Source organism: Puma concolor, chromosome E4, assembly GCF_028749965.1.
Source record: "Puma concolor isolate L17-30 chromosome E4, mPumCon1.1.hap2, whole genome shotgun sequence".
NCBI classification, from domain to species: Eukaryota; Metazoa; Chordata; class Mammalia; order Carnivora; family Felidae; genus Puma; species Puma concolor.
This window is the reverse complement of record NC_141683.1, coordinates 30,577,628-30,604,797: the sequence shown is the minus strand read 5'-3', so window position 1 is coordinate 30,604,797 and position 27,170 is coordinate 30,577,628.

Genomic DNA, 27,170 nt, shown 5'->3' with positions numbered 1-27,170 from the left:
TCTCTCTCTGTCCCAAAAATAAATAAACGTTGGAAAAAAAAAATTAAAAAAAATAAATAAATAAAAAGCCCCAAGAAGAGGAATGGTGAAGGAAATTATGTGTATTGATATAACATTGCACCGCAGACATTAAAAACAATCTTTTGGGAAAGATTTTAATCATGTGGGAAACTGCTTAAGATAAATGAGTGAAGGGGGTGGTGCCTGGGTAGCTCAGTTGGTTAAGCGTCTGACTCTTGGTTTCGGCTCAGGTCATGATCTCACAGTTTCCAGGTCATGATCTCATGGTTTCCTGAGTTGCAGCCCCACATCGGGCACCAGGCTGACAGTGCGGAGGCTGCTTGGGGATTCTCTGTCTCCCTCTCTCTGCCCCTTCCCCACTTGCGCTATCTGGGTCTCTCTCAAAATAAATAAATAAACTTAAAAAAAAAGATAAATGAGTGAAGAAAACAGGATTTTACAAAAGGTATTACCCCAGCTGTGTAAAAGGAAATGCATTTAAAGAGAAAGGAACAGATAACCTGAGTGGTTCAGTCAGTTAAGCACCTAACTTTGGCTCAGGTCACGATCTTGTGGTTCGTGAGTTTGAGCCCCACATTGGGCTCTGTGCTGATTACAGCTCGGAGCCTGGGGCCTACTCTGGATTCTGTGCTTCCCTCTCTCTCTGCCTCTGCCCCTCCTGCACTCTTTCTCTCTCTCTCTCTCCCCTCTCTCAAAAAATGAATAAACATTTAAAATTTAAAAAAAAAACATAAAGAAAAAGGAAGGAAATATGCCAAAGTATTGATGATTACCTTTAGTTGTAAGATTGTGGATAATTATTTTTAAAGAATTTATTTTAGGGGGATGCCTGGGTAGTTCAGTCAGTTAAGTGACTCTTGATCTCTGCCCAGGTCATGATCTCACGGTTTGTGAGGTTGAGCCCCACATTGGGTTCTGCACTAAGCATGGAGCCTGCTTGGGATTCTCTCTCTTGGTCTCTCTCTGCCCCTCCCCTGCTCCCAAGTGCACCTGTACTTCCTCTCTCACAAAATAAGTAAACATTTTTAAAAAAGATTTTATTTTTATAAGTATTCTCTACTCCCAACATGGGACTCCAACTCACGACCCCAAATCAAAAGTCACATGCTCTTCTGACTAAGCCAGCCAGGCACCCCAAGATTATGGATAAATTTTATTTCCCTTATACTATTATATATTTCTCAAACTTTGTATATTTCTTATTATCAGAAAAATATTTTCTAAAAGTCGATTTTAAAAGATTTTTAATGGCACAGGGCAATAAGTGTAAACTGTTAAATAAGAAAAAATCTGCCTACAGAAGCACCTGGGTGGCTCAGTCGTTTAAGCGACCAACTCTTGATTTCTGCTCAGGTTGTGATCTCACGGTCGTGGGATCAAACCGTGCTTCTGTGTGGAGCCCACTTGTGATTCTCTCTCTGTCTCTCTCTGCCCCTCCCCCCATTAAATAAATAAACTTTAAAAAAAGAAAGAAAGAAAAATGCATAGGAATTTGTATCACAATATAATCACAACCATATAAGAAAACACATTTTAAAAAATGGACAAAATGCACCAAAATATTTTAAGTGTTGCTACTATGTGGTAAAACTCCAGGAAATGTCTTTTTCCTGCATTTTTATCCTTACTCTCTCCTGTTTCTCCAATGGGTTTGTGTTTCTTTTATAATCAGAACTGCCTCTCCAAATAATGTAAAAAGAGCTTCATAAGCATAAAAACCTAATAAATGTGAAATATCCAGAGTAGCTCTTCTGCTACTTATGTATGAATGGTATCTGCTAGAAATCTAGACTTCTACTTTCATTTTGAAAGGTCACTATACACTTCCAGGAAAGAGTTTTGCAAAACCATCTTAACATTTTAGCAGAAACTAACAACCTGTTAAGTTTCCTAGAACTTCCCAGAAGATCAGAGCTAACAACAACTTCCATACTTCCTGTTGTGTCTAGAAGATAATCACATAGAGTAGACATAATTACATAGGGGTATTATGCTACTTTGCCATCTGGTGACAGAACATAGGGACAAGTTGTTGCTATGAACCAAAAAGAGGCTACAGTAGCCTCTTCAGGGAATTTGGGCAAATTGTTCTAGGCCAACAAATTAACTAAGTAATTGACATGGTTTGTTGAAAATTTTGAAAAGCAAAAAAAGCATAAAAGTCTTGGCATGTTGAACCGAGCTGTATCTTTTGCCAAAGCCAACTGCAGTTCTTGGAATACATATCATTTGGACTTCAGAGTGTAGTTCAATAGAATTCTCATCTTAAGGTGCTGTGTTGACCTTATGTACCTTTCAAGTTGAACTTCATCAGGACCTACCTTCACTGAACATGTACTGTTGAGTGCGCACTAGGAACATGCATTGCTGGGTGCTTGAATTGCCTGGATATTTAACTTCCAGAATCCTAGTCTCCAGATTTGTCATCAAATCCAAGGGCTTCTCTGCTATACATATACCAACTGGTGTCAAATTTGGTGTATTAAACATAGTAAAAACAAACAAAAAACAAAAAACAAAAACAAAAACAAAACAAAAAAACCCACTTTGAAATAAAGAACAAGTATGAAATTTCAAAAATCAACCATAAAATGGCCTAAGGCCAAAATGTTTGGAAATTTCCCCATAAGTCTAACCCTCGTCATAGTATTTGTAAGAGCCAGAACTCCTAAGGCTAGCCCTATGCAAGTTCCCTTTTCCAGTTCCTTGCATTTAATTTGTTCATTTTTAAACATTTGCACACTACTTTATGGTTTTTTTTTAAGTTACTTTTATGGAACATGATTTCATTTTGGACTCAGTGAATCCCATTTTAAAAAATGAGGAAAATAAGTTACTTTCCCAATGTAACAAAATAAAGTAGCAGAGCAAAGATAGAACCTAGATTTTGTGGCTCTTGGTTTGGCATTTGTTCTACTATTGCACACTTCCATTTAACTAATAAAATGGCTTATTTGTGTCTGTTTCTCTTTCTTTTATACCTAGAGTTATCATCTTTGCTCTCTTCATATGGTAGACCAAAAATTAATTGGTGACTTTCTTATAGAAGATAGTATATAAATACAAATTCCTAAGAGGGATTCAAAATTTTATCTAACCCATTTTATTTATTTATTTATTTATTTATTTATTCCTTCCTTCCTTCCTTCCTTCATTCATTCATTTAAAATTTAAAATTCCAGCATATTTACCATACAGTGTTAAATTAGTTTCATGTGTAGCCCATCTTTAAAAGGTGAAACTGAATCTACCATTTCTGCCAAATATCTTGAGTTTTTTACTCAACAAATTTTTGGACTCAAGCTGACATCCTCTGAGAAGATTAAGCAGCTTGCAAAAGCAATGGGTCCATTATAATTTACATCCTGTTTCACTTCACCATGAGTCGTTGAGGGTAATGTGGGTCTCTGCAACATAATCAGACTTTCAGTTCTTGACACCATGAACAGTAACTAAATTGTCTCTAAATCCTAGACCGTTAGCCATTCTTTTTCAAAACGTGTAAAACATTACTGAGTAAATCATGGAAAGTACTTTCAGTCCTAATGAGTATAAAATAAGGCGTTATTGTAGGCTCTTTATTATTTTACTTTATAGTTAAATAACAATTATTCCATGAACTGAGTAAGCACCAGCCTCTTAGCTGATGGTCTAGAGTGTTCTGCGTCACCTGAGTGTGACTTTGGAAGTAGCTAATCCAGTTATCTTATCGAAGTAGGAAGCAACAATGTAGCATCAAATATATTGACAGTAAGAGCATCATAACAGAAGTCCTTTAACATTAAAATAACTGTGAGATGACTGTTCAATAGGATGATACTCAGATACTCGGGAATACCTTGGTGGCTGACATCTTGAGAGCTCTGTTAGGTTGCGTTTTTCAGGTAAGAGTTCTTCAGGCCAAAATAACACCTTCTGTGTTACTGCAACAAATTTCTGGGCTTCTGTATGGCTCTAAAAGTGTTCAAAAGAATACTTGCATGTGCCCCTCCTACCACATCCATGTACAAGTATGCTAACCCGCAATCTGCAAGAGTACACAGAAGTTCTTAGTATGGTACGAGAAAAGGATAGTTCTGTCTTGTATATCCAGTTTCTAAGCTCATTGGAAGCCCTTCCATCAACAACATGGAATATCAGCTCTTCAGACACTTGACAGGGTTTCAAGCATCCATTGACTGCAACCCAGAACTTGCCAAAAGCTGTTTCTAGATACCTGATATTGGTGAGAAATGGCATCTAGGATATATGTCAACTATTCCTAGATTCTTTGAGTGCTATTTCTGTGTAAAGTCAGAAAACAATAATACAGTATTTGGATCACATCAACACTGCTCCCTTACACAAGTGCCTTCAGTGAGTAATGCCATTTCTACAGGAATTTTTTAAAGTTTTATTCTTATCAAGGTTATGCATGGACATGATTTCTGGAATCAAATAGTTCTCTAAGACATGTAGTAAGAAACACTGACTTCTACCTCCAAATTCAAATTTCCTCCTCACAGAGGCCACTGATTTTCACTGATTGTTTTTTTACTTAACTCAATATGCCTAAATAATATGCTTCTATTGCTACCTCCTGGTTTTCAGTTTTTGTTCTTTTTTTTTTCCATTAATTTTTTTTTTTTTTTTTTTTTTTTTTTTTTAGTAATCTCTACACCCAATGTGGGGCTCAGACTCGTGACTCTGACTGAGCCATCCAGGTGCCCCTCATTTTCTATTCTATCTTTGACTCGCCACAATGGAAAATGTGAATTTGGCTCTTTAACCCCACTCTCTCATTGACAGTGTTTAATGCTGTCATTGGTATGGGTGAAATCTCATTCCTTGAGGAAGGCATTTGGAAAAGGGTCTGGGAAATTTTCTTAAGTTGTTTCTTCAATAGTTTCTTCTCTCTTCTCTTAATTTCTTTGTCCCCTCCCCCACCATTTGAAATACCCCATTATTTGAATGTTGGATTTCCTGAATAGAATCTCTAAATTTTCTTTATTTCCTTATATTCCCTCTCTATTATTTTATTCTGCTTTCTGGGATATTTCCTCAACTTTATGTTCCTTCCTTTTATTCCGTTTTTTTCTTTTCATTTGTCATATCATAATTTAATTTTCAAAAACTGTGTGTTTTTTCTTTGATTTTTTTTTTCTTTTAACAGTGTCTGATTCTCATTTCAGGGATACTAATTATATTAATCATAGAATTTGGGATTTAAAAAAATTTTTCTTTTATGTCTATTTAAGAGTAGGACACAAAAAAGTTGCCTGGGGTTGGAGGTTTCACCAAATGCTTATCTGGTTAGGGTGTTTTATTGGCTTAAAATATTATAGCATGAGCTATAAATAACATTAATGCAATTGTCCAACCAGTTTATCATTTTAAAAGTCAGATTTTTAAAAATTAAAATAACTTTTGAAGCTTTTTTATCTTCTATTAGACAAGTGGCATATGCTCATTTTAGACTACCTGTCAATTGATTCATGAGTTAGAAACTAGAAAAAAAAATGTTTAAGTTATTTGTAATTTTGAAGTCTAGGGATAACCACTGTTATCACTTTGGTACATATCTTTCTGGACTTTTTTCATAACTAAATGCATTCTGTTTGAAAGGAAACTGAAATTCATCCTATACTTTGTTTTATAGCCTGTGGTTTTCATGTAACCTATTACAACCATATTGTCATTGTCATTAAATTTAAGTCCAATTGTTTTCCTTTTGGAGTTTTGTTTACATTGCACATAATGTATTAGTCAGCCTTGCTTTAATAGCTTGGAAAATTTTAGGGAAAAACCATCAAGAATGAACTTGAAAACATTTCTAAGGAAACTAATAAACTGATTTTGAAACAAAGAACCCTTATTAGACAAAACCTGATCTTTCATAATTTTACTTGCTGAGAAATTGTAGCATTGGAGATTTACAGAGAACTTGGATTTCTACCAAAATTGATGATCCATAAATTTTACTATTTGAGTTTGAAGGAATGCAGAATATGATTTTGACAAGTTTTTGAATTGTGTTCTGAATGACATCTATCAACATACATGACAAAAGCTGAATCAACATTGCAAGTCACATGGAGAATTTGATTCTTAGGAAATTGGCCACTGTCAACCCAAAGAAAAACACAATATCCAGTTCTGGGGCCCACAGTGAGCCACGGGGACCCCAATCCAGATGTAACCCAGGTTATTCTGCAATGTGACCACAGTTCCTGGAGTAAAGTACTCAGGACTTTGGAAGCCAGAATTTTAAACCTATTGTCTTTTCCTTTTTAAAAAATTTACTTTTCTCTTGTTTGGGCTTAGTTTGGTTTGGTTTTATGAAGTGATCATTTCAGTATCTCACAGGAGCTAAAGAAGGCAAACGAGGATCTAGAATATATCAGGTGTCTGTCATGCCTGCTAGACATGTTATCTACTTCATCACATATATTCCCAAAATAACCCTTTTGCAGTTAAGAAAAGAGGCTTAGAGAAGTCAACTAACTTCTGGGTCACACCTAAGATGGTAGGTTACAAAGCCAGGAATTAAAACCCAGCTCCAAGTGTGTTTTCTCCCTGAGACCAACGCAGCCTTCTTGTGGAATACTATGGAAGAACAGTGGGGGTTCTGTACAAACTGGTAACATCCATGGTATACTTTTTGAAGAGCAGAGCACATGCTTGACATTCAGAAGAATTATATGTGGGGAGAGGAGCATGAGACCCAATGATTCTATGTCCCAGTTATTTGTGACAGTCCCAATTTCTGTCTGTGAGTATTTCCTTATGCAATTGAACATGAGCTCTGATTTTTGGTTCATAAAACCTTGGCGGCATCAGTATAGGCTATCCTGAAAAACAGACTTAGTGATAACGACTCCTGTGTGAAATAATCAATTCTGTGTGAAAACACAAGGATTCCATTCCGTGGTACTCTGGGTGAAGGACAGGCATGTCCGGAAATGACAGAGCTGCAAACTCTCCCCACAAAGAAGAACTCCTATTTGGTATCTTAAAATGGAAGCAGAAACAATGCTGACATTTAAGAGAATGAAAATAACTGTTCTTTAAAGTAGAAAGGTTCCCTCTAAGTCTCTCTCCTATTGTGACTCAGCAAGTCTAAGAACCTTGGTATCTAGATTCTTTGGGGAGAGATATCATCTGAAAAAAGAGGTGACCCCAACACCAGGAAAAGGATGGCTTTGGCAACAGCAGACCACCGAGCCTTCATGGCAATTCACTCCTGGAGGTGTTTAGTGCACTAGCTACATGCCAGGAACTCTGACGGAGGCGAGGATACAGTAATGCTAAAATTCAGCCCCTCCTTTTGAAAATTAACTATCTGGAAAAGAAAACAGAAAGGCAAACAGTGAAGTACAAAAGTTGTCTGGGGGATTCTTCAAAATTCTTCAGCATCAGGGCAAGTCAAGGAGGGTCTACTAAATATGACACCAGACACTACTCTAAATATTTTACCTAAGTTTCAAAGGATGAATAGGAGTTTCCCAGGGAGCTACATTCTTTTTTTTTTTTTTTTTTTTTTTTTTTTTTTGTGTTTATTTATTTTTGAGAGAGAGAGAGTGCATGAGAGTGAACGGGGGGTGGGGGGAAGACAGAGGATCTAAAGTGGGCTCTGTGCTGACAGCATCATGAGGCCATGGCCTGAGCCAAAATGAAGTTGGATGCTCAACCTACTAAGCCACCAAGGCACCCCAGGGAGCTACATTCTTAACAAACCCCCACCCCCTTCTTTAAGATTGGCTTTGGGGAAGATAATTCACTAGTAGAGATCACAGCTGGGCCATTATACTTCCCCAAGTGTGACCTTTTTATTTTGGGAGCATCAAGAATGGAGATCCCATACAGTTTGGAGTGTGGGCATCTTGAAGGTAGGTCTGTATCTTGTTCCTTCTTGTGTTCCTGCTATTGAATGCAATGTTCAATAAATCTTTGATGGATCAGTGAATAAATGATTAAACAAATCAACAAATTAATAAATGGTTCGGTTATGATCATCAAGTGGAAATAAAACTTCTAAGAAAGACTAAATAAAGGCTTTAACATTGTACAGTACAACAGGAAACAACAGAGATTAATAATAATAAATAATCTTGCTTAAAAATTAATCTTCCCCTCAGGAATGTAGCCCCATTCTAGCTGATGTTTTGCCTCCATATGGTGGGCACTATTTTAGCATCCTCCCTAATTCTCGCCTTCGTTAGACATCTTGACTTCCGGATGTTTGTATCTAAGAAAGTGGTTTCAGAGAGAAATGAGAAATTATTTCTCACACCTACCTCCTGCCTAAGGCCTTCTGAGTTCAGTTTCCCAAGGAACCACACCCTTTTCCTAGATGGGAGAGGGTGAGGATGAGCTCAGGATCTGTCATGGAGTAGGAATAAACAAATTGATAAGGTTGTGTGATGGGGCAATTTTCAGGGATGGAACAAAAAATTCAATAAGGATTGGAAATAGGTTCAGGGATGGCACTGAGAGCCTAGAATGTCTCTTGCACAGATTACTTTGTCAAAATGATCTTTTTATTTATTTATTTTTAAGTTTATTTATTTTGAGAGAAAGAGTGCATGCAAGTAGGGGAGGGACAAAGAGAGAGAGGGAGACAGGCTCCACACTGTCAGGGCAGAGCCTGATGTGGGGCTCAAACTCACAAACCATGAGATCATGATCTGAGCTGAAATGAAGAGTCAGATGCTTAACTGACTGAGCCACTCAGGTGCCCCAAAATGATCATCTTTAAATAGCTATGTTAAAATAACCTTCTTAACAGCTTATTAACTGTTATTAACCTTATTGCAACTGTTGCCAACACCAGAAGTTCCTATAAAAGTACCTTGCCAAGAGAGGATGGGATAATCCATAGAAGACCTGCTATGAGTGATTTTGATGGGTCATTAAGGGAAGGGAATTGAATTATCATTACCAATTTCAAGTGGCACTGCATATCTTTTATTAATTAAAAACTTCCCTTTATTGAAACAAATCCTAGAAGTGAAAAGACATGAGATTTTTCAGCAAGATACATTTTCTAATTTGTTTTGGCCTGAACTCATACCAAGAAAGACCTTGTTAATAACCATCTGGCCTTTGGACCATGGGCTCTCCCGGCTAAGGATTATAAGACTATGATTTAACATGACTGACAGGGGCACTTGGGTGGCTGAGTCTGTTAAGCATTGGACTCTTGATTTCAACTCAGGTCATGATTTCATGGTTGTGGGATCAAGCCCCAAGTCTTGCTCTGTGCTTCACATGGAGCCTGCTTAAGATTCTCTCTCTCCTTCTCCCTCTCCCTCTGCTCCTAAATAAATAAATAAATAAATAAATAAAATGAAGATGTAGTCACAAATGAACATATGAACATATGGGGCCAATGAGGATTCACATTTATGGAGAGAAAAAATAAGCCATTGAATCTTAAAAATAGAAGGGATCTAATTCATCTGTATGTTATTTGAAACCATTTCCCAGCACTTATAACCTCCTTGTCAAATGGTTCCTACCGAGGCACCTGGGTGGCTCAGTCGGTTAAGCATCTGACTTCGGTTCAGGTCATGATCTCACAGTTTGTGGGTTCAAACCTCGCATTGGGCTTGCTGCTGTCAGTACAGAGCCTGCTTCAGATTCTCTGTCCTACTCTCTCTCTGCCCCTCCCCAGCTCATGCACGCATGCTCTCTCTCTCTCTCATTCTCTCTCTCTCAAAATAAATAAATTAACAAACAAAACAAAACCCCCCAATGATCTCTTACCTGCGTCCAACCCTTACTGCTTTGTGGGCAGCTAGATCTGTTCGGGGGCAGCTCTGATTTATATTGCGATATTGTGCTGAACCCTTCCTTGCTATAAATCCCATTCCTATGCCCAGTTTTGCTCTTTGGGACAACACAGAAGAACTCTATGCTGCTTTCCATTTTCAAAATATTTGAAGATATCGGACATGTGCCCTCTTGCATCTTCTCTTTTCCAAGCTAATTGTTATGAGTTTTCTCAACATTGATCTGTGACAGTGTTTTGATCTCTCTCTTCTGGCTGAACACACCCTAAATTATAATGTCTCTTACTATAGAGCGAAGTTGGAACTGAATCCATATGTGGTTAAACAGGCTCACAGTCCAATGGTTGGCGTATTATAATTCTGTTAATGTAGCCTAAAATTGCATTCAAATTTTAATAACTACATCATACCATTGGGCTATGCATGGTGGGCATGTAATTATATGAATAATTAAAACCCCAGCTCTTAGTCATATAAACTATCAAGTTGCCCCTCCCCTATTTTGTATGCTTTATTTGGAGGATATAAAATATCCCTCTTTGTCTCAGCTTGTTTATTTTGATACGTTGCTAGCTTTTTATGATTAAAAGACTAGATTGATGCTTTAAAAAAATTATTTTTCCTTGTAAAAATTCAGATGGTGATAGTACAAAACAGAAAGTAAAAATCATCCCAAATTCTACACCTAGAAGTGATTGCATTTTTAAAAAAATCAACACACAAGTTTATTTTTATAATGGTATCAAAGAAAACATTATTTATAATAGTAAGTTTACCGTTGCTTTGTTAATTATGTTTTGTCTTTTTTTTTTTTTTAATTTTTTTTTTTCAACGTTTATTTATTTTTGGGACAGAGAGAGACAGAGCATGAACGGGGGAGGGGCAGAGAGAGAGGGAGACACAGAATCAGAAACAGGCTCCAGGCTCTGAGCCATCAGCCCAGAGCCTGACGCGAGCCTGACGGGGGGCTCGAACTCACGGACCGCAAGATCGTGACCTGGCTGAAGTCGGACGCTTAACCGACTGCGCCACCCAGGCGCCCCTGTTTTGTCTTTTTAAAAATATTTATTTATTTATTTACTTATTTACTTATTTATTTTTAGAGAGAGAGAGCACAAGCAGGGGAGTGGGGCAGAGGGAGAGAGAGAATCTTAAGCAGGCTCCACGCTCAGTGCAGAACCAAACATGGGGCTCAATCCCATGACCCCGGGATCATAAACTGAGCCAAAATTGAGAGTCAGACACACAAATGACTGAGCCACCCAGGCGCCTGTGTTCTGTCATTTTTAAGTTTAGAACGAGACCTGTGGCATAATACAGAAAAAATACAAGTTGCCAAACGGTGTAATTCCACTTTAGTTAATTATAAAATAAACTCCATGCATATTGATGTGAATGTGCAATGTTTACAATGGGATCACACTATATTCTGTCTTATAACATGTTCTTTTCTCTCAACATACACATCTTTTCAGGTAATAAATAGAGAATAACAACATTATTTTTAATGGTTGTGTAGTGTTCTATTGCATTTGTGAAGTACAACTTAGACAAGTGATTTGCTTCCAAATTACACTTTTATAAGCAGAACTATGGTAAAGAGTCTTTCTGCAATTGTGTGATAATCTCCTTGGTAGAAATTACTAGAAGCACTGCTATCATAATTTTTTTTAAATTCCTAACTTTGTCATCCACTATGTCTCTCCTAGTTTTGTATTTTCGGTAAATGTGATAAGCACACCTTTTTTCTTAATCTGAATTTGATAAAATTTCCAAACACAGACTCACATCAAGGGTTACCTTCTGTATAAAGCCTTTCCAATGCCTCCCCTCCTCCCACCTCAGATCAACTGCTCTTTTCTTTGTGTTTCCAGTTCACCCACTCACCTTCTGTAGCCAATCATTTTAATTCTCTATCATTGCTTTTTTTATTATTATTATTTGCTTTCCCAGAGTCTACTAGACAGCAAAGACCAAGCCTTCTGAGTTTTACTCCTCTGCTCCCACCCGAGTGAACATAGTTCCTGGCACATAGAAGGACATTATGAATGAGAGAAGAAATGAAGGATTGAAGGGTTCAACGTAGGATCAAGGACAAATTCCCACAGCATACTACTAAACCTAGTTTTTAGGTTTATTTGAACTTTTAGGCAAAAGTCAGCACAGAACTTTCATTGTGGTTAAGTCAAGGGCTCATTCATTTTGTTCATTTATCACGTCATCTCTTTTTTTCTACACAGATGTCATCGTTCATTTTTTCTTTTCACAAAATTTATGGAGTGTTTAATATGTTACAAAGTTACTGAGGTACGGACTATGGGAAAAAACAAAAAAGACCTTAACCTCAATAAGCCTACTGTTTGTAAGGAAACCAGCTATAAGTGCTATCATTATCATAATGAATAGGAACCACAAGAGAAGTCTAGTCAAAATGCTATTAGGATTCACGGAAGCAAAAAATAGTTTCCTTGCTGGGCAGAGATGATGGTGGTGGGAGTTCATAAGGATGAGTTGAAAGGGAAGGCCAGAAATTCTTCTAGGATTTTGATGGATTCTTGTCTCACATTTAGGTCTTCCATTCATTTTGAATTTATTTTCGTGTATGATGTAAGAAAGTGGTCCAGTTTCATTCTTTTGCATGTTTTCCCTACACCATCTGTTGAAAAGGCTGTCTTTTTTCCATTGCATATTCTTTCTTGCTTTGTCAAAGATTAGTTGACCATATAGTTGTGGATCTATTTCTGGGTTTTCTATTCTGTTCCATTGATCCATGTGTCTGTTTTTTGGGGTTTTTTTTTTGTTCTTTGTTTTTTGTTTTTTGTTTTTGTTTTTGTGGTTTGTGTGTGTGTGTGTGTGTGTGTGTGTGTGTGTGTGCCAGTACTGTCTTGATCACTACAGCTTTGTAATATAACTTGAAGTCTGGAATTGTGATTCCTCCCGCTTTGCTTTTTCAAGATTGCTTTGGCTATTCAGGTCTTTTGTGATTCCATACAAATTTTAGTATTGTTTGTTCTAGCTCTGTGAACAACAGTTGCATTTTTATGCACCAGTAATGAAGCAGCAGGAAGAGAAATCAAGAAATCGAACCCATTAACAATTGCACCAAAAACCATAAGATACCTAGGAAAGAAGCTAACCAAAGACGTGAAAGATCCGTATTCCGAAAACTGTAAAACACTTATGAAAGAAATTGAAGAAGACACAAAGAAATGGAAAAACATTCCATGCTCATGGATTGAAAGAACAAATATTATTAGAATGTCTGTAGTACCCAAAGCAATCTACACACTTAAATGCAATCCCTATCAAAGTACCTAGGGAGCTTTTAAAATCCCAGGTGCCCTGGGGCACCTGGCTGGCTCAGTCAGTAGAGCATGCAACACCTGATTGAGTTTGTGAGTTTGAGCCCCATGTAGGGCATAGAGACTACTTAAAAAAAAAAAATCCGAATGCTCTGGTTGCATTATAAAGCACCCCAGGTGATTCCAGTGTTCTGCAACGTTTGAAGACCACTGATATGACCGTACTCAAGATATTCAAAAGGTAATAGGGGGACTAGCTCTACCACATACTGAGATATAATATAAAATTATGGCAACTGAAACAGTGGCACTGGCATGAATATACAACAGACAGATGAAATAGAGCTCAGAAAGAGATCAACGTGCATACTTGGGGATGTAGAATATAAATTAAAAGAGTTCAAAGAAAGAGAAGTTAATTAATACTATGGTACAACTGGCTAGCTCTTTGAGGCAAAATTGAATGGAACTTCTTACTCCTTAGGATCAATCCTCAGTGACCCTCCTCTCCTTGTACCCCTACCCTCTACCCCCTCTCATTTATTTTCCACCCAAGAGCCAGACTGATCTTAAAACCCATGATCAGATCCTGCTTCTCTCCTCTTACAACCCGGACGGTTGTCAGGGCCTTCTGGGCCCTGACAAGTCGGTCCAGGCTCTCCCTTCAGCCTCCTGTCTGCCCCTCTACCTTTTTTTTTTTTAATGTTTTTATTTATGTAGTTTGAGAGAGAGTGAGAGAGAGTGCAAGCAGATGAGGGGCAGAGAGAGAGAATCCCAAGCAGGCTACCCCTCTCTCTTTTGCTTCCTCTGCACCACCACCCTGCTCCGTGAGTCTGAAACACACTAAACTCTCTCCATATCAGGAATTTTGTGTCGGCTTTCCTTCTGCCTAGTCCTTGCAAGGCCAGCTTCCTCTTGCCTTGAGGTCTCAGGTTCAAAGTCTCCTCTACTGAGGGGCACTGCCTAACCTAACCTTCTGGGACATTCCCTATCCCATACCCATAATTCTCTATCATTGCATTCATGTAGACATCGTACTTACTTCTTTATTAGTTCTTGCCGTATGAATAATTACCATATTTATTTGTTTATTTTTTGCCCACCTCCCCCAAGCTCCACGAAGGAAGACCTTGTCAATCTGGTCACTGCTAAGGTCTCAAGATCTAATACATAGTAGGTGCTCAATAAATATTTGCTACATGACAGAAACCTTGCATGGGGCAAAAGCTAGGCCTGAGATCCAGGACAGTGACCTGCTGCTCTTGTTCCATCGGCAAAACCCTGCAGCAGATAAGGACACCTGGAGTCTTCCCCTGGGAGAGAACTCATAAGTCTTAAAGGATCCTAGCCGGTCAGGATGGTTTCCTTTCCTTGTCAGGAGCTGTATCCTGAGGGGTAGAGTCAGGGTTCTAAGCTGAACCTTTTCCCAAAACTCTGACATCCAAATGGAGCATCAAATCCTTCTTAGTCACTCTTTCCAGTATAAAGGCCATAATCCTTGAGGGAAACAAAATAACAGGTTAGCAGCACAGTTTTGATTGATTTCTCTCTGCATCTGACGAGTAGGATCCATTAAAATAGTTATAAATGTTAGTGCTGGAAAATGCCTTAAATACCATCTCCTAATAACTATACAACAACCCCACCTTTTTATTTTATGGATGAAGAAAATCAGGCCCAGGGAGATTCAGTGGCTGGCCCAGTAAATAGTAGTGATGGAGTCTACTTCTCACCCCCTTCTTGATGTGCTGTTCAGAGCCTCTGCTATGATAAGATGATAATGTGACTCTCCATCTCATTCAGGAAAAATCATTTTGAAAACAAGTCATTTAGAAAACTTACATTCATTATTATTATCCATGAACTTTTGCACCTTCTGCAAGCAGTATGCAGTATAGTCTTATTTGCTTCCTCTAGAAGCCTTAAAAATAATTCAGGGGGAGGGCCCAAACCCAAGATGGGAACTGTCGGCAGTATGTGGAGGCAGACAGATGGAGCTTCAAGGTGACAGAGTTGGACCTGAGTGGCCTCCTCTGGCGCTGTTGTGACACAACGAAGCCTTGTGTTAGAAAACATTCAAAGCAGGCAGCCTGTGAGGATGTCTCTAGGCCCCTGGGCTGGGCAAAGGCCTCTTCCTTGGAGACAGCAGTGATGGCTGCAAACATGGGCTTTCCAATGGGTGAGACAGTCATGTCTTCTTGCACTCCTTCTAACCAAAAGAATGATTCAAGGAGAAGAGTTATCCAAGTTCGGGGTACCCAGAGCAAGATGATCTTTGGCTTTTATTCCCCTTTATATTGTAATTATTTTTGATAGAGGGAATATGAGCTTGTGCAAACTCCACAGACATCACACAACAAATTGACTAGAGAAGCTGATGAGCACCTGCTAACCGAGAGCTTATGTAAGACTGTTCTGGTTGACCATGAGTCTTTTAAAAAAATATACATTTTTTTTTTTCACTTACCGTGGTTCTTAATGTAAGAACTTTAGGAAAACCACAAAAGATGCCACTATTTTTAGAAAATTATGTTGTTTCGGGGCACCTGGGTGGCTTCGTTGTTTGAGCGTCTGACTCTTGACTTCAGCTCAGGTCATGATCTCGCGTTCGTGAGTTCAAGCCCTGCATCAGGCTCTGTGTGGACAGCGTGGAGCCTGGAGCCTACTTCAGATTCTGTCTCCATCTCTCTGCCCCTCCCCTGCTCATGTTCTGTCTCTCTCTTTCTCTCTCAAATATAAAATAAAACAAAAAAAATGTTTTTTAAAAAAGAAAATTATGTTGTTTTTAATTTATTCTGGTACTTGGGACCACTGCTAGTTTAATTGTTAAAAGTACATTCTGCATTGAGAACAACTATTCTGACTATTGACTAAAATCACTATGATGTTTTATCTCTGTCTTCAGTACTGAGCGGTGCTTTAATCAAAAGACCTCAAAGCAGTTTCAAGAGAATATATCGAAAGTTTCAGGCCCTGTGAAAGAATTCTATTTCTTAAAATTTTATTTTAATTCCAGTATAATTAACATACAGTGTTATATTAGTTTCAGGTGTAGAAAGAACTGTATTTTGGATTGCCAAAGTATGTGAATTTATCCTTAATCATCAAAAAATAATTATGTCTTGGAATCCTGCCAGAAAATGTAACTTGAACTCTCTGCTACCCTCTTCTTATCAAAGCCCACTGATGAGAAATGATATTAATGGACAATTTCCAGAAAGATATATAACCTGTCTATTCCTAGATATTCTCAATTTTGTCTGGGATCAAGCCAAACCATCAGACAGCCATATACTTGACTGCAACTTTTTGATATCTCCTAGGATTTTTTCCCCCTTTGGTAACATCTTTACTGAGATATAAATGCTTCACTCATTTAAAGTGTAGAATTTAGTGGTTTTTAGAATACTCACAGAGTTGTATAACCATCAACACAATCAATTTTGGAACATTTTTATCATCTAATGACAATGATAACAAAAGTACCCATTAATCACCTCTCCACAGCCTATCTCCCCCAGTCTTAAGCAGCCACTACAGTGCTTTCCATCTCTATGGATTTGCCTATTCTGGACATTTCATAGAAATGGAATTATCTATATGTAGTCTTTTGTGACTGGCTTCCTTCATTACTTAATAATATTTTCAAAGTTCAACCATGTTGTAGCATGTGTTAGTACTTCATCCTTTTAATGGCCAAATAATATTCCATTGTACGGATATGCCACGTTTTATTTATCCATTCATCAGTTGATAGACATTTGGGTTGTTTCCACCTTTTGAATATTATGAATAATGCAGCTATCAATATGTGCAGGTTTTGGGGTGGGTTTATGTTTTCATTTCTTCTGGGTATATGCCTAAGAGCAGAATTCCTGGGCCAAATGGGATCATTATGTTTAAATTTTTTTCATTTTTTAAAATGTTTATCTTTGAGAGAGAAAGAGAGAGAGAGAGAGAAACAGGGCACGAGCAGGAGAGGGGAAAAGAGACAAGGAAACAGAATCCAAAGCAGTCTCCAGGCTCCAAGCTCCAAGCTATCAACACAGAGCCTGATGTGGGGCTCAAATCCACAAACTGCAAGATCATGATGTGAGCCAAATTCAGACACTTAACCAACTGAGCTACCCAGGCCCCCCTCATTATGTTTAATTTAAATTTTTGAGGAACTGCCAGATTGGTTTCCACAGTAACTATAATATTCTCACCATGAGTCTATGAGGTTCTGATTTCTCCACATCGTCTCTAACACTTGCTATTAATTGACTTTTTTTCTTAAGTAAACTCTGTACCCAATGTAGGGTTCGAGATCAAGAGTTGCATGCTCTACCGACTGAGGCAGCCAGGTGCCCTATCTGAATTTTTGATTGCAGTCATCCTAGTCAGAGAGAAGTAGCATCTAGTTGTTTTGATTTTCATTTCCTTGATGACTAATGATGTTGAGCATCTTTTCATGAGCTTATTGGCCTTTTGTGTATTTTCTTTGGAGAAATGTCTATTAAGATCCTTTGATCATTATTTAAATTGGGTTCTTTGTTGTTTTATTATCGAATTGTAAAAGTTCTTGGTATATTCAAGAAAGAAGTTCCTTATATTTGCAAATATTTTCTTTCATTCTATGGGTTGACTTTTCATTCTTTGTTGCTGATTTGAAGCACAAATCATTCGATGTTGATGAAATCCCATGTACTTGTTGTTTGTGCTTTTGTTGTCATATCAAAGAATCCATTGTCACAAAGATTTACCTTTATATTTTTCTAAGAGTTTTCTAACATTAGATTTTACTTTTAGGTCTTTGATTCATTTTAAGTTAATTTTTGTATATGGTGTGAGGTAAGGACCCAACTCATTCTTTTGCATATAGCTGTCCTAGGTTCTTTTTATAAGGAGCATCTTAACATTATAATAAACTGCTCTGTGAAACACAACTTTGTATTTTTTGAAGCAATGTGGTTGGTTGGTAACAGTGTCCACTATATCACACAGGTATCCCTGATGAAGACCAACAAAAGAGATTTTTCTCAAGCTTTAGTTCCAGGAGGATTTATATCTACAGATATATAATTTGCCACATATAAGCCAGTTCTTTGGCAGCCAAGAGAGTTCAGATCCAAATGTGCTGCCCATCTCTAGTAATACACATGCTTAAGATGGACATTTTGTGTATGGTATTGGCTCTGATTTCATCTTCTTTTCCTACCTTTCTATTTTTCTGACTTCTTCATCGGTTCTGTTTTCATTCAGTTGTGTGCTGTGTATCCTTGGGGCCACCTCACATCGTTTTTTGAAACCAAATAAGGTAGAAATAAGTCAACAAAAACTTATAAAAAATTAATATTATTTGGTATATCTTGAATTTTGTCTCATACCATGGTTCCTTGTTAACATATGCAAATTCCATAGTATAATTCATAGGCAAATATAAAGTCTTTTTCACCTTTTACTTTTCCACATCCCACCCCATCAATTCCCTAAAAGATCATGCATTTAAAATGTTTATTAAATAATTTTTTTTATTTGAGAGACAGAGAGAGAGAGAGAGAGAGAACAAGCACAAGCGGGGGAGAGAGAGAACATTAAGCAGGCTCCATGGTCAGCATGGAGCCTGACACGGGGTGCAACCTGACCCCACAACCCTGGGACCATGACCTGAGCCAAAAATTAAGAGTCAGATATTCAACCAACTGAGCCATCCAGGCGCCCCATAAAATACAATGTGTTAAATGATTGAATGAGTGAGTGAACGAATGAGTGAGTAAGTGAATGAATAGTTAACAAACAGTTGAAGAATAGATTTCACCTAGCTGGAAGTAAGTTAAGAGCCTCTCCCTCTCTCAACAAAGGGGATAGAGATGGAACATACCTCAAAATAAAGGTCATATATAACAAGCCCACAACTAACATCATACTCAACAATGAAAAGCTTCAGCTTTTCATTTAAGATCAGGAACAAGACAAGGATGCCACTCTCACCAGTTGTATTCAACATAATACTGGAAGTCCTAGCCAGAAAAATTAGGTAGAAAAGATAAATAAATAAATAAATAAATGGCATCTAAAGTGGACAGAAAGAAGTAAAACTGTCACTATTTGTGTACAACGTGATTTTATACATTAAAAGACCCTTTTTAAAAAATATATGGAAGTCTCTACCAAAAAATTGTTAGAATTAATGAACAAATTCAGTACAGCTGCAGAGTATAAAATCAATATACAAGAATCTGTTCTGTTTTTATACACTAACAGTGAACATCAAAGAGAAATTAAGTAAGCAGTTCCACTTACAATGGCATCACAAAGAATGAAATACCTAGGACAAAATTTAACCAAGGAAGTAAAAGACCCATACACTGAAAACTATAAGATACTGATGAAAGAAATTGAAGAAGAGGGGCGTCTGGGTGGCTCAATCAGTTAAACGTCTGACTCTTGATCTTGGCTCAGGTCATGATCTCATGGTTTGTGAGATTGAGCCCCACGTCAGTACACACTGACAGTACAGAGCCTGCTTAAAATTCTCTCTCTTTTGCTCTCTCTGTGCCTCCCCGCCCCCCCACTCTCTCTCTTTCTGTCTCTCTCTCTCTATCAAAAACTAAATAAATAAATATTTTTTAAATCCTTAAAAAAATAAAGAAGACATACATAAATGGAAAGATATTTTGTGCTCATGGATTGAAAGAATTCATATTATTAAAATATGCGTGGGGCGCCTGGGTGGCGCAGTCGGTTAAGCGTCCGACTTCAGCCAGGTCACGATCTCACGGTCCGTGAGTTCGAGCCCCGCGTCAGGCTCTGGGCTGATGGCTCGGAGCCTGGAGCCTGTTTCCGACTCTGTGTCTCCCTCTCTCTCTGCCCCTCCCCCGTTCATGCTCTGTCTCTCTCTGTCCCAAAAATAAATAAAAAACGTTGAAAAAAAAATAAAATAAAATATGCGTATTATTCGAAATAATCTAATGCCATCACTATCAAAATTCCAATGACATTTTTCACAGAATTGGAACAAACAATCCTAAAATTTGTATGGAACCACAAAAAAAAAATCCTGAATAGTCAAAGCAATCTTGAGAAAGAAGAGCAAAGCTGGAGGCATCATGTTCCCTGATTTCAAACTATATTACAAAGCTTTAGTGATCAAAACAGTATGGTATCGGTATGAAAATAGACACATAGATCAGTGGAACAGAATAGAGAGCCCAGAAATAAACCAGTCCTATATAGTCAATTAATTTATGATGAACGAGGCAAGAATTTGCAATGAGGAAAGGTCTGTCTCTTCAGTAAATGGTGTTGGGAAAACTGAACAGCCACATGCAAAAGAATGAAACTATCTGACACCATACACAAAAATAAACTCAAATTAAAGGCTTGAATGTTAGACCAGAAACCATAAAAGTCCTAGAAGGAAACAGAGGCAGTAAATTTCTTGACATTGGTCTTGGCAATGTTTTTCGGATCTTACTCCATAGGCAATGGCAACAAAAGCAAAAATTTAAAAATGGGACTACATCAAACTAAAAGGCTTCTGCACAGCAAACAAATGGTTTCAAAATGAAAAAGCAACCTACTGAATGGGAGAAGATATTTGCAAATCATATAGCTGATGAAGAGTTGATATCCAAAATATAAAGAACTCATACAACTCAATAACAGCAACAACCAAAAAAATGCAATTTTAAAAATGGGCAGAGGATCTGAATGGACGTTTTTCCAAAGAAGACATATAGATGGCCAATAGGCACATGAAAAGGTGCTCAACATCACTAATTATCAGGGAAATGCAAATCAAAACTACAATGAGATGAGGCCTCACACCTGACAGAATGGCTTTTATCAAAAGAACAAGAAATAACGAATGGTGAAGATGTGGAGAAAAGGGACCCCTCAGGCACTGTTGATGGAAATGTAATTTGGAGCAGCCACTGTGGAAAACAGTGTGGAGTTTCCTCAAAAAGTTAAAAATAGGACTACCATATGATCCAACTATTTCACTTCTGAGTATTTACCCAAAGAAAATGAAAACACTAATTTGAAAAGATATGTTTACCCCTATGTTTATTATAGCATTATTTACAATGGCCAAGATATGAAAACAACCTAATTGTCCATCAGGGGATGAATGGCTAAAGAAAATGGATACGGATGATGGTGTACATATGTGAGCATGCATGCACGTGTGCCCATGTGCACACACACACGTGCACACACACACACACACACACACACACACACTGGAATACAATTCGGCCATGAAAAAAGAATAAAATCTTATCCATTTTTATCAACATGGATGGACCTTGAGGGTGTTATGCTGAGTGAAATGTTAGAGAAAGACAGATATCGTGCCATTTCACATAAATGTAGAACCTAAAAAACAAAACAAAACTCATAAATTCGGAGAACAAACTGGCAGTTGCCTCAGGGGAGGGAGGTTGTGGGTGGGCAAAATGAGTGAAGGCGATTGAAAGGTATAAACTTCCAGTTATAAAATAAGTCATAGGGACGTAATACACAGCAAGGTGACTATAATCATAATGTATTGCAAATTTGAAAGATGCCAAGAAAGTAAATATTAAAAGTTTCCATCACAAGAAGAAAGAATGTTGTAACTTTGTATGGTGATAGGCAGTAACTAGACTTATTGTGGTGATCATTTCACAACGTATACAAATGTCCAACTACCTTTATGTTTTACATCTGAAACTAATATAATGTTGCATGTCATATATACTTCAGTTTAAAAAAAAAGAACATTTCCCTGCATCCATTTTAGGAACCACAGAAAAGAGTCCAATATTCAATATGATAATTCAGCTGCCCACTGGATAGCATTTATAATCCCAACCATCTGAGCTTTCTCCCCTTATAGATGGGGTTCTCTATCACCTGCATCAGAGTAACCTGAGGTATTTATTAATAATTTAGATTCCTGGGCTTCACCCAGGAAGGTGGGGACAGGAACTGCAGTTTAGCAAGGACTTTTTTGCACTCTAAACTTTGAGAAATATTGCCTACAGGCAATAACATCTAGGAGGGGTAACATTTTATGTGATTTTTGGTGCTTTGTAACTTAGCGTGAATGGTTTGCAGATAGAAAAAGGAAGAACGTGTAAGGACCCCAAAAACATCAGTGCAAGAATATCCAAAGAAACACTTTATCTTTTTCAAAAATATGCCGAGAGTTAGTTTTGTGGGGAAATGAACACAATCTAGTTAAAATTTTATAAGCCTGAAGATTCAGGTGAGATAGCTTATGTTTATTATAAATTGCAGGAGTTTTGTTGGCTTATAATCAGGGATAGCCATACTATTAGAAATATGACACAAAAACAATAATTTCCATAAGCAAAAGTTAATTTTAGCAATCCCTCTCCATATAGATTTAATATGGCTGGTTTGCTTTGAAAAATGGGTGGAAAGGTTACTTTGGCAGCTTTGTTCTTTGGTACTGATCCTGAACGGTGTCTGCCCGGAGGCCATTCCAAAGTGTGAAATTGAAGAGAAATACCAGGCAGGTGGCCAAAGTTTTAGAGATTGGACAGAAAATAATTCTTTTTCTTTTGACTTGGGACAGTGAAACCCAATGATCTCTTCTGCATTTGAAGACATATTTTTGGCATACTTTTATAGTACTAGTAAATAACACTTTTTCACTGGAAAACCCCCAAAACAATCATATAGAAACCAAACCTTGTAATCTTTATTCTTTCCTTATGTCAGCATTGGTCATTCATGTTTTGAAAGCAGCTTCAGCAAAATCCCCTGGTTTTGATTTTATTCAGATAACTATTTCATTCATTCATTCTTTCTAATAATGCGCTTCTAAGCCAAACTCATTACGTTACCCCTGTTTGTACCCAGAGACATCCATTCCCTTGGGCCCCAGCTAAATAGACATGCATCTCAGAATGCAAAAATACTAAAAAAATACCTGAAACACATATCTTTCAGAACCTTCCTTGAACTTTCTAACATATGAAAAAGATTAGTTAACTCAGTTGAAGCTGAATTTTAAATAATAAAAACGATATTGGAGATACTGACTATAATGGGGGGGGGGGGATGAAAGCAACTTAAATGTCCAGTGATGAAAAGATCATTGAATTGTTTCATTTTAATGATAAAATATTATGCAGTCAATTTTTCAAAGAATCTTTAGCAACTTGAAGATTTGCTCATGACAGATAAATGTTAGGAGAAGAGAGTATAAAGACTGTAACCCCAATTACATAAATATATTGGGATTTGGATCCTGAAAAAGACTGACAGGAAATAGCAAGAATAGTAACGGGGATTTTCTCTAGTTGTGGGATTGTTTGTTATTTTTATTGTCTTCTTTATATTTTCCTAAATTTCCTAATTTTCTTGTAAAAAATAATCCCACTAAACTATCAGTAAGTTTATTTCTCTGATTTTTTTTTTTTTTTTTTTTTGCTTGTTAATTATTTTTGGTATATGTGCTGGCAAAGCAGGGACTGTAAGTCAATTTTGGAGAGCAAGCTGGAAATATTAAATTATATCATCTTTCCATCATGATTTCCTGTCCTAGCACCTTTCAGTCTCTTGGCTCTTACCCTAAATTAGGAGTTTCCCCATTGTGCCTAAGTGTCACCTGGCAATCCCCCATCCCATCTGTTCCAAGATTCATTGAAGCAGGCCTGGAGCAAGTCCAGGAAACTGCATTTCTTTTTAAAGTTTATTTATTTATTTATTTTGAGAGAGAGAGAGAGAGAGAGAAAAAGAGAGAGAGAAATCAAGCGGGCAAGGAGCAGGGAGAGTGCGAGAAGAGTCAGAGGCCCAAGCAGGCTCCACACTGTCAGCATGGAGCCCGATGCGGGGCTCGAACTCACCAACCATGAGATCACGACCTGAGCTGAAATCAAGAGTCAGAGGCTTAACCAGCTGAGCCACCCAGGAGCCCCTGGAACTGGCATTTTAACAAGCATGCCTGGTGATCTGATGCAGGTGATGAATGGCCTACTCGAAATACACCTCGCTGAAATCTCCTAATCCCATCCCCGCATCTCTGTTTTCCCTCCACTCATTATGCCAGTAGAAAATTTTTTCTGGGGTAGGGCATGACTTTATACTAGTTTCTCACCTCCGTTTAGCAATGGTGCCAGAAATTCCTGGTGGGAATCTGGATCATAGCAGTCATGTGAGGAAGTCAGGAGTCAGGGAATCACTTTCCCTGTCTATCCTCTTTGTCCAACCATTTTCTCCCCATTTCCACCACCCTCCACCCCATTTACAAAGTATGTTTCTCTTTGGAAGTTGTGTAGTTCCTTCTTTTATAAGCGAGCCACTAGTTGAATAGCTATAAGCAAGTAATCTAATCTTGCTAACTCTCAATTTCTTCATCTGAACAAGGAGAATAATACCTTGTATGGATGTAGTGATGGTGAGGAATAATATAAGTCAAATACCATCACAGACTAAACCATCAATCAAGGACAATAATAATTATTATTCACTAGGATACAATTTGTCAAGATGCAAAACAGACTCAGATTAGCTTAATGTTGCTTCCTTGAGCCCACCTAAAAAAAGAGGGTCTGAAAGTGCAAACAAGAATTACCGTGAGCATCGGACTCAAAAACTTATCATAATTGTTACTTTATTTTTCGAAAGTACATGAATCCCATTGAGCTAAATCAAAATATATTTAAGAAATAATGCTCGTGGCAGTGGAGTATAAAACATAATGAGCCGCTTTTGTGGGTGATTAAACATCCAAGGGAAGCTGATATAGCCACAAATGTCATGATTCCAATGCCAAAATCATTATTATGAATACACGACAAGGAAGGGTCAATAAACCACAAAAAGAGAAGTGGAAAATAGTGTTCTTTTATCTCTATTACAATAAGGAGAGAGCTTGTGAATGGAACATACATACACATTTACACAGTCACATGCACTTGTGCATACACTTGTACACACACATACTGAAGTCACCTCAACTGACAAATTCTGAAGGACATCCAAGTGTTTCGGCATCACAGTGAGTCATCATTGTGCTGACTATACTTTATCAATCATAGCACTGACACTGTGGGGTCTTTATGACTGAAGAGGCTGTGTGACCTAATCCCCCCTGTTCAGCCAGACTGCAAAATTTAAAGGGATTAATACCAAAATACACTTGAAAGGTTAAAGAGAGAAATTGACCAATATAAGGGGAGAGAAGGAACAGGGGGAAAAAAAGAACCAAAATTAAAGAAAGCAAATAATGATTATTTTCGAGACATTATTAATTAAAGGCAAACTCAGCACTAAATGCAATTATCAAAATATGCACTTATTCCACAAATATCTGTGAAGTATCTACTGCATGCCGGGCAATGTAAGAGGTGGAAGGGTGAACAGGATATGGCACCTGCCCTACATTTATTGTTGAATGGAGGAGACACATACGTGACATCTACATGTATCATTGGGAAGCATCAATTTGTTTAATTGATAATCACCGACTGATAAGCCAGGCTCTGTGCTCAGCATTGATACATATTCATAAAAACATGTGAGTACAAAAATCATATGAGTGCAGAAGAAACAAGGAACTTATGGAACTTGACATTGGATAACAAGTTAATATCAATATAAATAAATATGAATGAATATTCTAATGATGTTCAATAGTGACCCAAGCCAACACTGTATCTCTAATGCAAGTATCTTCCTTATGTTAAAGACTTAACAGGTGTCAGACTGACTTAAGGGAGGGACAGATGAACTTTATTTAAAAATAGGAAGGGAAACCTGTTCTCTATCTACAAAAATCTAGTTTAATAAAGAAAGTAGAAATTTGCCAGACTTACTGCTGATTCAATTGTTTATGATAATTATTTATTTTGAAACCGGAAGTCACAATCTAGTGTTCTCTCCTAATATAATGCTCTTGGTGGCTATCTTTGTGGCTGCCAACAAGTTTGACTTTTATTTGATATTACAAGTGTTCTAATGCATAATTATTCCTCATTTATAGATCTACCTTAAATACCACTACATACCTTGAATACTATAAAATAAGATACGGTTAGTTTTAGGACTCTACAGAATGCAAACATACCAGTCTGGGGCTTTCATGGAGCACTAGCTCAAGCATTAAAATCAGGCAAATAGACAAATAAAATTGAATTTCACATTCAGGTAAGACACACATTCTTAAATTCTGCTGGATTAAAATAAAAATTTATCAATAATGATGCTGTTCGTAAATATGGTGAGGTTTCATTCTATCAACCTCCATGCATTTTAAGATACATCCTCTCACCAGGCTAAAAAAGAGCTGTATATTTTATATGTTACATCATAATCCATAGCCCACAGGATTTGGATTTGGATTTTAGCACTCATTTACTAGAGATTTAAGAAATAGTAAGGCTTTTAACAATTCAGTTCAACACACATTTATTGAGTGGGTTTATTTTTTTTAGCAAAAATAATTAGGATAGAGTCTTTAACCTCCATGAACTCACAATCCAATGGGAGATTTTTTTTTTAATGTTTATTTATCTGAGAGAGAGAGAGAGTGCACGTGTGCAAGTGGGGGAGGGGCAGAGAGTGAGGGAGAGAGAGAATCCTAAGCAGGCTCTGCACTGCCAGTGCAAAGCCCAAGGCAGGGCTCGATCCCACGAACCACAAGATCTTGACCTGAGCTGAAATTGAGTCCGAGGCTTAACCTACTGAGCCACCCAGGCGCCCCTAGTGGGAGAATTTTTTAGCCAGTTTTAAAACTGCTTCATTTTCCTCATTTTCAAGGTGAGAAGATGCAGTCCTTATTTCAAGAGCATCTTTGCCCATTTCTTGAGTTCTCTTGCGTCTCCCTTCTGCTATGTAAGGCCAGTGCCCCAGGAGTTTGGATCCCAGTCTCCTTCTTTCTTAGGAATGTTACTTTCAATTCCTCTTAACTATCCCTCCTCTCTACAGGCGTATTCACCGCACTCTGTCAACTGGATCCTTGCCATAGAAATTTAAACACACTCAGGATTCTCCCATCTCAGTAAAAACAAAAAACAAAAAATAAAAACCTTCCTTAAACCTCACATCCTTCTCCGGCCTTATTGCTCTCTTC